The sequence below is a fragment of the Salarias fasciatus genome, chromosome 20 (assembly GCF_902148845.1).
Source record: "Salarias fasciatus chromosome 20, fSalaFa1.1, whole genome shotgun sequence".
In the NCBI taxonomy this organism is placed as follows: Eukaryota; Metazoa; Chordata; class Actinopteri; order Blenniiformes; family Blenniidae; genus Salarias; species Salarias fasciatus.
Genome location: NC_043764.1, coordinates 3,559,249 through 3,577,345, shown reverse-complemented (window position 1 = coordinate 3,577,345; position 18,097 = coordinate 3,559,249). Strand labels below are relative to the sequence as shown.

Here is an 18,097-nt window from a genome sequence, read left to right as displayed (position 1 = left end):
ACTTTTAAATATCTTCCAGACTAAAAGCAATGAACTGAAGCTCATGTGATGTGTGATTAGATGGTTGTGTTGATCACTGGCGTAGCTGTTCAGGTCAGACTTCTGTGCTTCACACTCCTCATGACGTCCAAACAAACCCGACCCCGTGCGGACGGGGGGACGGCTGCTCATAGTGTTTAACGACATCGTCTAAAAATCACACTGCAGAATTATAGAAGTGCTTCACGTGATTCCTGAGAGGAGCTCTTGGAAAATGGATCATGTCCTCTTCGAACTTCAAACCAGACTCCGATCAGTATGAGCTGATCACACGGTGAGCACTGAAAATGAGTCAGAAATATGAAACGCAGATTTTTGTGTAGGATGTGTGGGATTTCCAAAATTTGTAAGATGATGACAGCGATGATGACTTGAACGTGTTTTCTCACCACTCTGACACCGTATTCGATCACATGCAGTGTGCGAGAGGATGTCCACGGATGAAGAGCACAGTCAGTCAGATTCAATCATCCTAATCTGCAGTTGAAGCCGTATATTGTGAGACATTAACAGGAAGTAAAGTGAAGAAGGTACAAATCATCGTATTTGATTTACTGGCGTATATCACGGGTGTCAAACATAAGGTCTGTTTGCCAAAACAAGCTCCAGTCTGATCTGCCAGTCCACCAGAGCAAATGGTGCACATATCAAACACCATTAACTCAGACTGAATTCAGATTGCATGTTCTCCCTGTGCATGATAGAAAATGAATGGATGGATGTTTAAACTGGCATAAAAGTTCACAGAAGTGTAAAATACACCAAATCTAATGTAGGGATTCTGGATCCTTCTGTCTCAATGAAAGCTTTGTTTTTTTATGTGTTCTGGATCATAATGAACAATAAATCCCCCCCCCCGATGAACAAAGAACCAAACGTCTTCATAAATTACCTAAAGTACCGATTTCCTTCGTGCTCTTGCATGTTTGCTGCCTCTGTGATCTTTCTGACTCAGATACTGTCACTCACACGTCACCGTGTTTTTCCACACTTTCAACCGTTCTTCTTCTTCTTGGCGTTTTTGAGTTTTTGTTCCACGCAGCCTGAAAGCGTGCGCGCCACTTATCCTCTTTTTTTTCCGATCTCAGCGTCAGTCAGGTCAACGGCCGATGCTTCAGACCAATATTGAAACCAGAGACGCGTCTGCAGGTTCACCCTCGGGTGCCTCTTTAATAACTGACAGAGTGGTGGAGGGGGTGGAGGGGGTGGGGGGGGTTCACCCAGCACCGTTCCCAGAAACCCTCAGGACGTGGGTGTACAGAACTATACAACTGTGTGTGTGTTTGCGCGCGAGAGAGAGACTTCTCTATTTGTTACGTGTGCCTGCGCACGCGCGCACACACACACACACACACACACACACACACACACACACACACACACACACACACAGTCTTGTATTTCTATCCTTGTGGGGACCGTCCATTGACTCCCATTCATGTCTAGCCCCTAACCCTGACCCTTACCCTAACCCTAACCCACACCACAACAAAGCCTAACCCTAAAGAAATGTTTTTGCACTTTTACTTTTTTCAGTAACAACAACATGGTCAAGAAAACACAGTTTCTCCTACTTAGGACCGGAAAAAGGTCCCCACAAGGCACGTCATTCCACGTTTTGCTATCCTTGTGGGGACATTTGGCCCCGACAAGGATAGAAATACAAGAACACACACACACACACACACACACACACACACACACACACGTGTGTGTGTGGCCGATCCATTCAATTACACAATCTGCTATGCAGTCTGAATCACATCCGGTTTGAGCTGAAAATAACAAAACCACAGGGTGACACAAAAGCAGTGCAGCAGGCAGCCACCCACAGGGAGAGGATTTCATTTACAACACACACACACACACACACACACACACACACACACTGACACACACACACTCCAGCCGTCCAGCTCCAACTCTCAGAATCAACACTTGCTTGTGTGTTTCCTGAGTTACTGAGAGAGTTTTAAAAATGTGCAAAACCGTTTGGAAAAGTATCTAATGGAGAGACTGACATAAGTTTAAGTCCCAGGCGTCCATGACAAACACACACACACACACACACACACACACACACACACACACACACACACACACACACACGTTGGTACAGCTATATGCTGTGAGGACATTCATTGACATAATGCATTTCCTAGCCCTTTACCCGAACCCTAACCATCAAAAATTAATGCCTAACCCTAACCCATACTCTAAACCTAACCTAAACCTAATTGTAACCCTAAACCAAAAATGAAGTCTGAACCTCAAAAAGGCCAAAAGAGGTCTGTCGAATAGTCAGGACCGGCAAAAATGTCCTCACTTTCCAACAATTGTCCTCACTTGCAAGGTTAAAAACCCAACGTCCTCACAAAAGGTCCTCACAACATATAGCTGTACAAGTACACACACACACACACACACACACACACACACACACACACACACACACACACGTAAAAGCAGCCAGTCTGACGTAAGGAAGCTTTTCTCCGTTTTTCTTCTGGAGTTGCTGTACAGGCAGGATGTGGTCAGCTGTGGAGGTTGCCTCCCACCTGCCGAGCTGAAGCGCTCCTGCTGCAACATTTAAATGATTCTGAACAGGAAGAAAAGCGAATCCTGACAGGATCACGTTCTCGCTGGATAAACTCCAGGGATTTCCCGAAGTAATAACATTCAATGTCTCTCTGCAAAATCAAATGAAGGTGCTTGTGAGGGCGCAGGTCTCCTCTGAGACCGGCTCTTTTACCCTCAGATGCAGGAAGGGGGTTTCTTCAGCGTTATTTCAGTTTTGGTTCCACAGGGTTTAGACTTTGCACATGTACTCACACACACGAAAGCTTTAATTGTTATTACTCTATTTGTAATAAATGGAGACACATTTGTATGTATCGTCTCGTTTCTTCTCCTGGAAGTGATTTCATGACAGACATGATTCCAACGTCCTGCTGGAGACGTTTCTGCTTATTTTCAGGTTTACATGACACCGTCTTGAAAGCGGACGTCCGTTTACTGAAACGCTGAAAACAATGTGACCTCAGGCCAGGCCGGCAATGAACCCCCCTCCCAGCATCTGAGAGTCATACACCAGACCTGACACACACACACACCACACACACAACACCACACGCTGCAGAGAACGATGCGCTATAAAGATAACAGTGTGAGAACGGACTTTTGCATGGACCGAGCTGAGACTCTGAGCTGTGAGTTACTCCGTCCAGGAGGCTCTGGACTGGGAGTCTTGACGCTCTGGATGCCTCCATTGTTGTTATTGTCCCTCTGCTCACTCACCAGCAGGAGAACTCTTCGCTACGGCCGCGGTGCGCATGCTGCGTTTTCTCCTGTTTCCATGGAGACGGAGTGTTTCCAAAACGTTCCATCTTGGAAGCTGTTTTCAAAAAGTTGCGTTTTCAGTGACTATACACACCGCTGTCGTGTAAATAAACCTCATAACGCCAAGAAAGCGAAAGTTTTCTGTCGTCACTTGTGGTGTAAACGGGGTCAGAGGTAAGTTCTGAATGCAGAAACAGAGATGTGCTGCTGAAGCTGGTCCGACTTGTTGTTGTGAAGGTTTCTCAGTCATGTGCCGACAGATAAGAATAGCTCGACCCCGATTCCCACCACTGCAGGTCTGGGAGGAAAGAAGGAGTTTCTGTGGATTAGAACGATAAAGGGAGGGACAGAGGGGTGAAAAGGGACGTGAACAGAGAGGAATGAGGAGTGATAGAGAGAGAGAAGGAGAGAGGGAGGGAGAGAGGGAGGGAGGTGGAGAGCTCTGTAATAATGTTTTGCCTGGGTCTGCCAGCGGGGTCCTTCCCCTTAAGAAGCCAGCAGGAATGTGAGGAATGCTGCAAGAGAGGAGAGAAGGAAGGAGCAGAGGAGGAGGAGGAGGAGGAGGAGGGGGAAGAGGAGGACATTAGAAAAAGAGGAGGGGGGTTGGAGACTGACTAAGAGACGTATTATCTTTAGGAGGCTGAGTAAACACAAGAACAAAGAGGAAAAATAATAATGATGAAACTTTATTATTCTTTGGCATATTTGTGTGTGGTGTGTGTGTGTGTGTGTGTGTGTGTGTGTGGTGTGTGTGAGAGAGAGAGAGAGAGAGAGAGAGAGAGAGAGAGAGAAGCAGGATATTTCAGGGTGTGGTTAATCACACAGCTGAACTAGATTCAGCTTCTTTTTTCTAATTTCAGAAGATATTCTTGCTCTGCGTTCGGCAGATTTGTGTCGGTCGGTTGTTCATCATGAGACACCAATTTGGTGAAGTTATTTAAAGCAAAAAAAAAAAGAAGTGTGCAGCAGCAGCAGAAAACGACACATTTAGATTGACGGCCACACATAGGACCAAAGCACAGCCTCTGTTTGAATATACAACACGTTACTGGGCTGAGAAAAGCTGCCGTTTCTGTGAAAACCATCACGATGAACGAACCTGCTCTGTTCCGGTGATGATTGAATAATTATCCACTTAAAATTAGTTGATGGTTCATTCTCAGCCAACTGCTTTGCTGAAAATATGTGATTTGTTGGTCATATATTACTATTGTCTGCTATGTTCTTAATGCACTTTATGTTGCTCATGCGAGTATGTACTTTTTTAGACATGTAAACTAATATTTAATGTGTTGTGACTATATGCTATGTCTCTAATATGTGATACGTTGTCAATATTCAGTGTTTTGTTATGATTTATGCGATAACATATTTAAATTTAACGCGTTGTTCACGTGTTAAAATGTGATATAATATGTAGCTAATGCGCAATATGTTATTTATATTTAATGTGTTGCTCAAAGGTGATAATTTGCTAATTTCATCAACATTGAAAGTGTAAAGGACATGCATGTGATCCGTCACTCACGAGTCACCGACATGTGACAAACTGCTTTTGTGCTGCTAATATTTAATCTGAAATGTCTTGTATCAAACCAGATACAAGGTGAAGAACAATCATCAGTGGAAACCTAGACATTCCGCCGGCTCTGCGTTCCTTAAAGACAGGTTTTCTAAATGTTTCCGTGTTGACGCTTGTGAAAACAGAACGACGGTTCGTCCACACCGGGAACCTCAGAGACACCGGGGACGCTCGGCGAGCCGCTGACCGACTTTTTCCTCAGCAGAGCGAGTGATCGTCATGTGAGCAGTCATCACTGACTGAGAGCGAACGCAAACAAGTACGCTTGCCTCTTTTTTCCAGAGGAATGTGTGATCGCAGAGGAAAATAATCGAAGCGCAGCGATGTTTAAAAGAAATGTTTATTGTTCAAGGTATCGAAAGTGTATCATGAACTCCAGACTAAATACGGAGAGAGACGCTGAAACGTCTTCTGGTGATTTGATCTGGTTAAGCTGAGGCCGGCACATGCAGGAGAGCAACAATGAAGGTCTGAGGATCCTGTAAACACCCCCGCCCGGCGAGGCGCTCTAACACGCCGAGAAACCGAAGACAACCCAGACGCCACCCCTCCTGAGAAATCACGCAAAGTCAAATCAAATAAAGTCCTCGCTCCTCCGACTCCCACCACTCTGAACAACAACAAGCCCGAGAAGCGTGAGCGTGTGTGGAGGAAACACCCAGACGGGACAAAAATAGCTCCGCGCTCCTTCCCCATCTCTCGCTTTCAGCCGCGCGCTCGCTCTCGCTCTGACTTTCGTCTTTTCTCGGCGCTTCGCCTGTGTCACAACAAGCCGGCGGTGGGAAAAACAATAAGCTAAGTGAGCCTGGGGCGGAAAAAAGAGATCACCTACTTTAAAGATGAGAATGTACTCAGATTATGAACCAGTGCAATGGAGAGATAAATGACGATTTTGGCGTGACTGATGCAGAAGGGGAAGTTCAGCCGGCTGAGAAATGCCTCCTTATCTGACGTGGGCTTCAGTTGTTTTCTTCTTCTGCGACACGAGCAGCTCGGGCTTCGGTATCTTTCCCTCCGATACACTCATGCAGCCACGGGACAGTGGACGACCTTCCACTGTCGTCTCACAAGACTGGAGCTGAGAGTCAAACATAAAGAGTGACCTCCTCTACACCTTCAGGGTGGATGCTCCTGCATCCCACTCATGCTCCCGTCTCACACACATTCAGGTCTGCCTCGGGCTGAACCCTTCTACCAAGATGCCCAATTTCAAGAGAATCTGTGCCGGTAAACTGAAGTCTCAAGGACACACAAGTGGCTGTTTACTCTTCAGTTTAGGAACCGGTGGTTCTTCAGGGTCGGAGAGTCTTAAACAGAACTAATTGCAGCCTTTGGTAAATAAGCAAAGCAGTGGAGCGGACTTGTCTCTCTAATGATATCGTCCTGACCTGTGCTGAGCCGGCTGAGTGTGGGCTCGGGCCACCCGCTGCTGCAGTGGATTGCACTGCTGACTCACGGTGAGAAAATCCCGGTTCGATGACAGACACTCTGTTATTTCAGTGGTCGCATGAGCTTTATATGGGTATCCCAACACAATCCAAAGATGTCATAGTTTGTTTAGGTGGTGAGCCCAAGTCTCTCTGAGAGGTGTGTTGAATTGTGAGGCTGTTAGTGAGAATGTCCCTGATCCTGATCCTGATTGTGAGCTTTGGGACTCGGTGGCTCTGAGGCTGCCTCTACAGCAGTGAATGTGAGTTTGGCTGTATGTCTCTCCTGTGATCGCCTCCATCGTCCACATAGACCTATAGATAGAGAAATAGATGAAGGATGCCAGAAATTACAATAACAGGCTAGGTACTGATTCTCAGTTTCATAATAAATTGTACAAATGATGTGGCTCACTGAATCTTATACTGAATCTGGCTGGTTGCTGTTATTAGACACGTTTCGACAAACCACAGACGTTCTTAGAAAAGCCAGGTGTTTTCTTGCATCCAGCTTCTAACGGTTTAGTGCACTGATTAAAAATTAGCAGGAAAGGCAGAAGTTACGTTGTGTATCTACATCATGACAGTGTTTTCTAAGCCTTTAGTGTGTGTGTAACCACAGAAGGGGGTGATTCATCAGTTTTACACACTGTGTGTCTGCTTAAGATAAGATACAGCAGGATAAACTCCGCTGCACCGGGGGAGAGTTTGTTTTGGCTGCTGAGTCCTTTGAAGTGGATAAAAACAGCTTCACACACACACACTGAATACATCATCTCACACTAAAACCACAGGATCGCCTGCTATTTAATCAGAATCGGGAGAAATGGCGTGTGTCAGCGGTGACTGATGGGCCGTGTTTTCTCCGGGTTGTTTCGGTGAAAGGTTGCGCCTCCCCTCACCGCCGTGCCCTCTGTGGGAATCGCCGAAAGAGAGAGCGAAAGAGAGACAGATGGCTTTTCCTCGCAGGATATCCTGTTCCGAGTAGAGCTGCTGGGCTCCCAGCCTGACCTCCTCACCCCTCTCGACCCCTGACCCACCCGTGGTTTAGGCTCACGTCTCCAGTGTTTCCCAATCGTAAGACCCGGTGTTCTCATTTCAAAAAACTTTCACAACACTATCCTTTGGTCATGATTTCTTCTCCGAAATATAGATAGACATACAAAAAAAAAATCATGGAGAAGGGAGCATCCCCTGACTCTCACGCTTTGAAAGCCACTGATCCTCACATTACTTCATGTAAACTTGCAGATGACGCCTGCAGGTTCAGCATTTCCACCCTGTAAGTTTTGCTCTCTAGCTTTAGTTTTAACAGAGAGCACAGCTTAGATTTAATGATATTCAGAAAAACAAGTCATATCTCTGCTCGAAACCAGAGTGTGAGTCACTAATTTCACTATTCGTCAAGTAAAATACCGTAACGTCAGTAACCTGTATCTGATATCTGATATCTGTGATAAAAGGTTTATGGTTGTACCTCCTGAAGAGCTGGCCAGAGCCTTGAAGTTCAACTCAGCTGATGTTTCCCAACAACTTAAGCAACTTTTGTGTCCTGTGGGATACTGATGCACATTTATCAATTAATGATCATTTTAAGCCCTGCAATGAGGAATAACGGTGTGTCTAGATCAGATCTGATCAACCTGCAGCTCTGGAGCCACATCTGACAGTTCAGCTTCTCTGTAGTGGCTCCATAAAGCTTTCACAAAATTAGATGTGGCTAAATATCTGACTCATTTTTATTGTATGTACACCAGCGTAATTTTCAAGACAACTCTTAACTCTTGGTTAAAGAGAGATTTTAGAAAAAGTGCAAATAAAATTTAAATTTAGTTCAAATTGAGAAATGGATCTCTGATCCAGAATAACCAGTACCTGATGGACTAACTTCTAGACTATTGATGAGCTAGAAATGATTGAATATGTTTGGTTTGGGAGGTTTATACTACCAAAGATGTTTATCTGTGTATAAATCGTACACAAAGCCAACCATTTATTCTGACATGAGGAAGTGGGGATAATATGTAGCTCATACTGTCTATTTATATGAGATAAGATAAAAAGATGCTATTTTTCTGCAGATGTGTACATTTTGTAACTTTTGAGTAATTTTCTCGAGCTCTCAGGAACTTCTCGAATTTGGAGAAGTTGAGTTTGAAGCTCATGATTTGAAATTTCCCACTGGATGGGGACCTTTCCCACTTCCCAGTTCCTCGTTGACCACACACAAAAAAGAACCCCGTCCGATACAGCTGGCGGAAATGTTGGTCAGCTAACCGCTGCGATTGCTAGATAACGTCACAGTCACCTCTGGAGGAATTTTCTACTTGTTGGCCTTGATTGTCACGAAAATAAACTATTTAGTTTTCCTTCATTTTACTTGAATGCCAGAAGTCTTCTCCTTCAAAAAACATGCTCTGGTTTTTGCCATTTAAATAAATCCTCTGTGTTAATGCTCATTGAAATGTACTTCATCTAATTCCATGTCTTGAGCACCGTAAGATTAACAAGTCATGCAAAACTGACGAGCTTCTTCCCGTGTACTCGATATGCATTGACAGGTTTTATGTCCTGCATTCACATTTTCTCTTCTTTCCATCCATCTTTTATGCCTGAGACTTCTGCGAAGCCACAAGTTTGTGTGTTTTTCTTCCCGCTTGTTCTCCAGAACTCCAAGCTCCCGTTCGGTCTCACACAGCTCCACCTGCTCGGACCGCGTGCGTCACGCTCTGGAAAGTAATATCCTCGTCAAACCATCTTGGAACGAGCAAAATAAGGCGAGTCAGTGAGTTTGAGGCTCCTCGCCGCCAATGTTTTCCTAAGTCAAGTGCAATTTTCTCAGTAATCCCACTTCAGGCTGTGAACATACTGTGACAGCAACTTTCTAATGAAAATAGATTTTATAATGATGTCAATCCCTTTGGTGAAACAGATTTGAAAAACACTCACATAGTATGAGCTTAATGTAAGAAAAAGCCCAAACGTTTAGTCATCCCAGCTCCTCTCTCCCCCGCCCTCCCACCCTGCAGAGTAACTGGAAAGCCATTAGCTGCTGAATGCTTGTTTGTGTTTTCTTAAGCTCGACAGCGCCACCCCCTGCCTCCACGGCCAAACGGGGAGATAACAAAACAAGGCCTGTGATTAGAGGATGATTAACCAATCGTCCTCTGACCTGAGCACCGAGCCCCAGAGGTCAGGGAGGCCGAGCCAGCAGCTTCCCAGGTGTTTTCCCAGGAAAAGCAGCCTGTGCACAGCTGCAGGGCCCCGATGCAGGATTCACCTCGCTCATCGCGCCTCGTCTCTGAGGCCGACGTGCAAACACTGGAGCTTCTGTGCATGTGACGAGAAGAGCTCGGTGGAAATCAGCACTTCCTGCTTCCTGTGGCGAGAGGAAGTGCTGCCGTCGCTGTCCCCCTTCATCGCCGGGTACCAGGCGGCTCAGGGGGGAGGAAGAGGAGGAGGAAGAGGAGGAGTAGATTGTGTAGTTGATTTTGTTAGGTGTTGGCCGAATACACCGCAGTCAGTCTGTAGATGGTGTCTTGAGTGTTGCAGTCGACTGATGTACCTGAGCCGCAGCTGCACAAAGTGTTCTGATGGTTCTGACAGCATCCAGCTGTGGTGATACACATTTACCCAGAATGCATAAACGCACAAACACCAGCGTGCACGGTGTTTTTTCGTTGTTGGTTCTGAGAGTTGTGTGGTCTGGAATTTTGGAGGACACACAGGAGAAAGAAACAAAGACTGTCCAGAGCGTGTTTGTGAAAAAGAAGTAGAAAAAGCAACAAGTAGAATGCATTTGCAATCAAACTGGCAGTTTACTGAGAAGGAGGAGCGAGCGAGACCCAGAAAGACAACGGGAAGGACAGAGGGAGAGAGAAGAGGGGGTCGGAGGGTCGGAGATGTTTGGGATCAGGGTGGGGAAGCTCGTCCCAGCATGGACACGAGTCGCCTCCCTCCCTTCATAAACAGGCTCCAGCTCAAGTCCCCCTCCTCTACCTGCAGTTTCCTCATCCGAAGATATGATCAGATTGATGCTTTCTGGGTATTTATTAAAAAAATCTTTTTTTTTTCCTCCTTGACGATTCCTCTTGCCCCCCCCCCCCCCCCCACCCCTCCAAAATCTCTGCCATTTCCAAAGTCAACACACCACTAATGACCGGGGCTGACTCACTCCACTGTGGGTGGTTCTGTTTCCAATTTTCTCACCCCTCGGGCCACCCCGCCACCTTTTGGAAGAGCAGAGACAGCCTGTGTCCAACTAACCAGAGGAAAAAAAGAAGGGGAGGGGTCATGCAGACACATTTTTCCAAGTTCTGGAAGTTAAAGGGACAAAAGCGCGTAGATGCTTGAGAGGGAGAGCGGGGAGTCCGTGTGCAGGGGGTGAGACCGAGCATGCTTCTCCCTCTTCTTTTGTGGCTCTGAAATGGTTATCGTTGTTTTCCTTCCTTTCTTTCTCTTTGGGAGAGCGTGGGAGCGCCCTCGGAGCGCTGCACAGAAACCACGGGACTTCATAACAACAGGAGGAAGCCGGTAACTTGAGTAAGTTTGGGCCAGGCAGAGAGTTAAGGAGGGGGGGGGGTAGATGAGGAAAGAGAAGCAGAGATTTGGGAAAGGGAGAAAAAAAGATAGAAAAAAAAAACTCTCCGGGAAACTTTTGCATCCTTATAGAAAAGAGTAAACTCTGATATTTAAGCCTGGAAAACCAGGGGTGTATGTCTTACAATTTTCCTGTTGCATTCCAGACATCATTTTTCCCAGACACACACACACATTACACACACACACACACACACACACACACACACACAAACTAACACGGTAATGTTTCACAGGGTAACAACCCAATCAGAGCGCTGTCTTACCAGTCTGCGGTGGTGAACATCCAGCGTGCTACGAAGTCCCATCAGTCATGTTTCATGTACAGTTCAGTCCAAGAGATCTAGAGTGAGGAGGACGCCCCAAACAACACACACACTCACCACACACACACAGTCACAACAGGCACGGTATCAGTTCCCTCTGCACAAGTGTTGAGAAAGTGAGGTTCTGCAACAAAAGGCAAGGGAGGGAGAGAGAGAGAGAGAGGAGTGAGAGAAGAGAGAGAGAGAGCGAGGGAGAGGGTAGAGGGAGAGAGGGAGAGGTAACCCCTATGAGCCGACTGGTGGACTCTCTCCCTCCCTCAACACACAGTTGGTTGTCGTATCGCTGACTTTCTCGTGTTTTCTCACAAGTACCAGGAGGGAGGAAGGGAGAGCAGTGTGTGTGTGTGCTGGTGTGTGTTGTGTGTGTGTGTGTGTATACGGTCATGGATATGTGTGTGTATTTAAAGGGAGGAGGGACCGGCTGGCTCGGATCCAGAGGCAGCAGCAGCCAGCCTGGTAGAGAAAGACAATAGCAGGAAACACTATATAAGAAGGAGGCAAAATACCAGCACAAAAATAATTTCAAAAAAAGAAAACAAAGACATGCAGAGTGGAAAACACAGCCCCGGCCGAACAATGCCAGTGGAAACGACGGACAGAGAAAGCTTGAAGTTTTGTTGTTCGCTACCGCAGGGTGTAAAAACGCCAAATCCAGAAGGACCTGAGGGGCTTTGTGGCAAATCCTGTCAAAACTGTCAGTGAAATGTTTGTAGCAGAGGATGCAAACCTGCACCAATGTGTGTTCTGACGTGGAAAAAAAAGCAAATTTTTCTGCAAGATCACAAGCATGTGGACACACACATTCTCCATGCAATCAGTTAGCCATGACTCCCACACCAATCTCAGCACACACACACGCATAGACACACACACACATTCCCCCAGCTGTAATCATATCTGGTGATAAGGACAGCTTCCCCCAGCGGTTGCTGGTTCTCCGGCCACAGCGACTTACAATGGCTCTGTATTTGAGTCTGCACTGATTGCACACACAAGGAGCCGCATTACACCCTGCTAATTCAATTTCCTCCCCTCTGGGTCAAACTGTGTGCGTGCATAGCTGTGTGTGTGTGTGTGTTTGTGTGTGTGTGTATAAAAGAGAGAGGAAGTGATTAGGCCACAGTTGTTGAAAAGAACAAGCTGCTCATACAAGAAAAGGACTGGGATCAATAATGATAATAATCTGTCAGATTCTTGAGAACGCGGAGTTGGAAATAAAACTTTGTCACAACTGATGGAGGAAGGTTCAGGGAGGAGGATAAGCCAGGCACGCCCGGAGCTGCACGTGAAGTTATTCATTTATTGTTCATACTTAATCCAAAAACATCTAAAAATTCTCTAAAGAGGGGTCCAACATGGACTCAGGTGCTAAATCTCAAACCGAGGACCTGCCTCAGCTGAGGGCGGAGACACACAAGAACACACGATGACACTGATCACAGGCAAGACAAGACGACCCGACAACCAGAACACACACAGAGAGCCCCTGATGAGCCCAGAGCACCAGGTGACAACAGTCACACAGTCAGGCACAGGTGAAGCACATCATGCACTGCAGTGCATGACGGGGTGGAGAACATAGCAGGACATTTAGAAATGCCATCCATGTAGTGTCCTCCGGTTATCTAAGTAAAAACAGTATTTAGAGTAAAAGTAAATAAAAAGACAGGGATGTTGAGCCTGGAGGCCTGACCCCCTGAAGGTTTGCTCGTGTACACAAGTGAAAACTGACTGATAAAGCAAACTTTTGGATAGACAGTTTTCTACTGAAGCTTTTTTGATTGTTTGGAACAATCATGAGTACATTCTCATCACTTTAAATCTTAAAATCTATGTTTGAATCAAATCAAATCAATGAATCAGTTTTCAGCTGTACTGATTGATTCCTTCAGGTCTTCTGGAGGGTTAAGGGAAAAGGAGTGGTGGGAAATCATCTACTTCACCACCACCGGTTTCTTTATAACTCTGTAGAAGGGAAGAAATTCCAAATCGCAAAGTTCTGAGCAAGTATGAGTGATTGCGAAATATTTGCTGAGTTTGCTTTTCCCCGGTCTCTTTGTGAGTTCTCCTCCTGAAAGTTAAATATGGAGCGCACGCGGCAGCTCGCGATGAAAACCAAGCATTTTTTTAAATTACATCAACACTCTTAATTTATAGCTTCACAGTCCAGTCGTAAAAAGCACCAAACACTAATTAAAGCTGCGAGCCATTTCGGAGGTTTGGAGGTCTCTCTGCGGAGGTTTCTCTGGCAGCCCCAGAAGAAATGAGTCAAAATCACTGAGATCAGGGCGGAGATGCAGATCGCAGCGCTGCATCAGTCTTACGCGATAAGAATTGTTGGTCTCTCATGTGCTCTCCTCCCAGGTTCCTCTAAACTCATAAATATGGGCCCAGAATAGGTTGCAGGCCTGTTTCTGGCAGGTCGCGCCGCAGCATAAGCTCACAATATGAGAGTCCCTCAGTGAGACGAGGACAAATATTTTCTTTATTTCAAAAACTGTCTGTTTTGATTTGAAGCGAGGGTCATTTCTGTGGTCTCCTGATGAAGCGGCTGGCTCGCCGCTCCTTGTTTATCAGGCTCCCTCAACACATCTGAGTCTCATTTCGGCCAAATAAAACAATGCAGTGCGTCAGTGTCGAATGCATGGCAAACATAAGGAGTGTGTGTGTGTGTGTGTGTGTGTGTGTGTGTGTGTGTGTGTGTGTGTGTGTGTGTGTGTGTGTGTGTGAGTGCGGACAAAGACAGTGTGTGTTTCCAAAAGTGTGTTTGTCATTAAAATGACTGAATACAAGGGCGAGGTCTCTCTGGAGGGGTGGGTAGTGCACGCACACACACCCACGCACACACACACACACACACACACACACACGTTCTAGTTACCTTCTATTTCCTCCAGCTGAGTGCTACGTCACTCCTGGTGGAGTCGAACCAGCCACCTCTTTGGCTTCAGTGGAACCTCAACAAACCATAAATCTTGGCTGTAGCCACTCGCACATTAACTGTCACACATCTTTTCTCTCTGACTCCTGTTCACACGCACTCACGCACATGTAGAAAGAAAGAAGTCTCCCGAAGTGGTTGGACGCCGTGATTAGCTCGCTCGCTCGCTCGCCGTGTGCTGTGCGTTTCCACCTCCCCTCCTCTGTTTTGGTTACCAGCCTCGTCTGTTAAGCCTCACTAATCAGCCCCGCTGTCGGGAGGAGAAACACAAGACCGAGGACGGAGCGAAAACCAATATTCACATTCAAAGGCTGGGCAGCAGGCTTCATACGCAGCAGGAATCCCACCTTTTGGGATTTTCTCCTCTTATACAGAGTCATGGATGAGCTGCTGCTCAGTACACAGGAGACTGAATGGTTGGAGAAAAACCACATCAGATAAAATGACTGTTTCATGCACTCATGGAGATTCATAATAAACTTAACACATGTTTACGATAGCGATCTCTGACCAGCTCCCCTTTCCTTTGTTTTTTTCTTGCAGAATATAATCAATATCCCCCATTAAATAGACTAAACAATTGCATTTTAGATTGTAAAATAAGCAGACCACATACAGGCCTGCATCCATCCTACATCTTACCTGTTACACTAATGGATTGGCTTACTGTGTCAATTTTATTTGTCCTTGTGACAGTTGAACATACTCAAACTCTAAAAATTGTGTTTCAATACAATACACATGAGATTTAAAGCCTCTCTGTGATTTCTTCAACCTAGATGAACTTGATTAGAGAAAATCAAGCTAGCTGAGCTCTTAGCATCTGCTCGTCGTCGTGGGATGGCATAAAGGGTAATTAAAGCATGATGGTTTGCAGGAGCAGGGCTCGGTGAGCGAAGAGGCAACGTGAAAGCTCAGGCGTCCCGTTGCAGAGCTGTAACCGTGAGCGATGAGCTTCACGGCGGTGTGTGTTTTCAGCGGCGCGGCCTTGAGCGTGCAGAGTCACTGGCTACGCTGGTTAATTGCATGAGGTTCGTCTGCCTGTGTTTCCACTGCTGCGTTGGCTTCTCTTTAATCCCCTGATGGATTCATCACGGTGGCGGCTGGCGGTGCAGGAGTCAGAGATGACGTAAGTTTTCCCCTGTTTATTGGATCTATTTTTGTGGCTAATAACTGAAGTTGCTTTGGCTTTCTCTGGTCGATAACTTGATCCTGATGTGCGTTTCGATACCCTCGATCCAGAGCTGTACTTGTTGAAACAAACACATCTCACACGAGTATTTTAATATGTGCCGGTGTGCCAACACAAATCGTGGTGAACAGATGAATTGCAGCTCGCCTTCCCAGAAGCAGCAGTTTCTTCGTCCACATTGATATAAAGACGTATTTCTACCAAGTAGAGAATGTGAACTTTGCTGAGGTGATTTTGAAAGAGAAATGAGACCATTCTGAAGTCCACTGCCATTTTTCTTCAGCCAGCTGTCACACACAGGGTGTCAGAGTGAATTATTTCATTCATTTTAACATTTTGAGAGCATCATGCAAGTTACCTAAAACTGAAAAATTGAACTGATTGAACAGGTATTCGTGTCTGTAAATGAAAGGTCACTACCTACCGGGGGAAGTATTTCTAAAGACACTTCTGCCTGCTTCATTCTCTGGGAAGCAGAGTTTCATGAAAAGGCTTCAGATCATGCTGAAGCTAACCACCAGCTCAGTGAGGACGACTAAAACAGATCATCTGCAGCTAAAAGAATAAATTCCTGCTTAAAATATAACCGTGTTCATTATTCATGCTGCTGTACTTCGTTCATGATTTGAACTTTAACATTCAGATCAGATGGAAACAATCCGTGCATCAGTTATGGAAATATGGTTGTGGTTAGCAGTGCCATCTCATGGTGAAAAGGTTGTGTGTCCTTCCTATGCAGAGCTTGCATGTTCCACCTGTGCATGTGTTTTTTTTTTGTTTTGCCCCTCAAACTGTCCTTAAAATAAAAGGTTTTGGCGCATCATATGGACGAAAGGATGGAGGAGAGAGGAGAACCAGGTCCGGGATCTTCCAGCTATTCACTTTTCATTTTGATTTGGGAAATCCAAAAACAGGAAACGAGCCAACTTCCATGATCCAGTTTGGTGTTGGAAAGACAAAAAAAAACATGATACAGTTCTCGTTTGCAAAATGGAAATGGAAAATGGAAAACCTGATATCCTATTATGTGCCTATTAAGCAAAAGTCGGTAGATAAAATACGACCAAAATTTATCATCTGAAGCTTGATTTGCCAGAAAACCAGAAGACGTTCTCTGAAATGACTGAGGTGTGCGTGTTTGTGAAAATCAGATTTTCTATTTTTAGATTTCCTAACGAGAAATGGGAGATGGCTCATATTTTTTTTTCTTTCTTTTCCCCAAATCTGAATTGAAAATCGAATGACCTGAAGATACGTAGACCACACAGTCACTAAGCCATTACTCTGGGTTCCTCTCAGCTGGACTGCAGTAAGCATTTCCATCATAGACACGTTTCTCTGGGTTGATTTTGTTCAGTGATTCAAAAGACAAGGAATCGTTTCATACAAAAGAAAAACTCAAATCTGACCTACAATCCACAGCAGTGATGTTTTGACAAATTTGTTGCGGAGCTGCTTGGTTAGGTATTTCTTGTAACAATAGCTACTTATGTATTCCACAAAAGCGAAGAAGACCCAAACAAAGATGATCGTGTCCTCATGAGTCTGACCACAACACCTCAGAACTGAGAACTCTGACAATACCGACGACCAGCTGCTGGCAGTCGGTCGAGGCTGCAGGAGCAGGTGATCCCAACTGAGGGTAAAACCACAACTCCTGGGCCAGTCGGCAGAGACCAAAGCGAGGCTAAATAAAGGTAGCAGCAAGTCTGTTCAGTTTAGGGTCGTCAGGGCTGCAACTGATCTCAGATGACGGCAAAGTTCACCCTGGAGTCACAGGCCAAACACAAAGAGACACACTACTTCATACCTGTTGATAATTAAAGTGTTTGACGGTACTCTGACTCTGAGGCCTCGTGATTTACAGTTTTATTAAATGTTTATTCAAAGAAAACCTTCAAAGATGAATGCACAATGTAATTTCATTAAAAACAGAGAGTTTGCTGTCTCACTCCAAAAGGTGGAACAATAGCAGGTAACTTCTGGTAAACATTTTCTCCTTGCTGGCCCGCTCGCTGCTGCTGTTCCTGCCCCGAGAGCCTGTGGCCACTGGATTGGATGAAGGACTTCCTCTGTGAGCCACTGCAATGAAACCCAGCTGTAAACACTGTGGGCCCGCACTGTATACCTAAAAAATCAAGATTTTCCAAACATCTCCAACGATAATAACCTCAGTCAACACGGTCAAGCCAACATGACACCGTGCCGTGCTCCAGCAGGATCACCAGGGGGAGAGAAATCCATGTTTGTTTGTTCGGGAGGGGAAATACTGCGGAGCCAAAGGAGACGTTGAAGACAAATAAGCTGCTGTGGTCAACGCAAAGAGGGATTAGGCAACGGTAACATTTTGGTTGAGGTCCGGATCGAGGTAATGCCGCGACGACGGAAGGATGTAAGGCTGTGAAAGGCAAGGAAAGGGCAAAGAAGGGACGAGGAGGAGCAGGAGGAAGAGGAGGAGGGGACGAGATGGGGTCCAGACCCCTGATCCCAGCAGCTGCTGCTGTTTTGTAGGTCAGCATTACATCAGTAGGTTTATGGAAAAGGCTGAGAATCACTTCTCTACTTGACCTACTTAAAGAATGTTAGTGTTAGTTGACATCCAATACTCCCCGGCTTCCCAGCACTCACTCGCTCTCTTCCTACCCAACGCCA

General features: G+C 45.8%; 1 protein-coding gene across 1 annotated transcript in view; it reads right to left on the bottom strand.

Moving 5' to 3' along the window:
• The window catches only part of hdac7a (histone deacetylase 7a), a 61,299-nt gene extending 49,940 nt beyond the window's left edge, over window positions 1-11,359 (bottom strand). The window contains exon 1 of the mRNA XM_030118762.1: window positions 11,253-11,359. The gene's annotated coding sequence lies outside the window, so the exon portion shown is untranslated. The remainder of the gene's footprint in view (window positions 1-11,252) is intronic.
• Window positions 11,360-18,097: the final 6,738 nt, after the last annotated feature.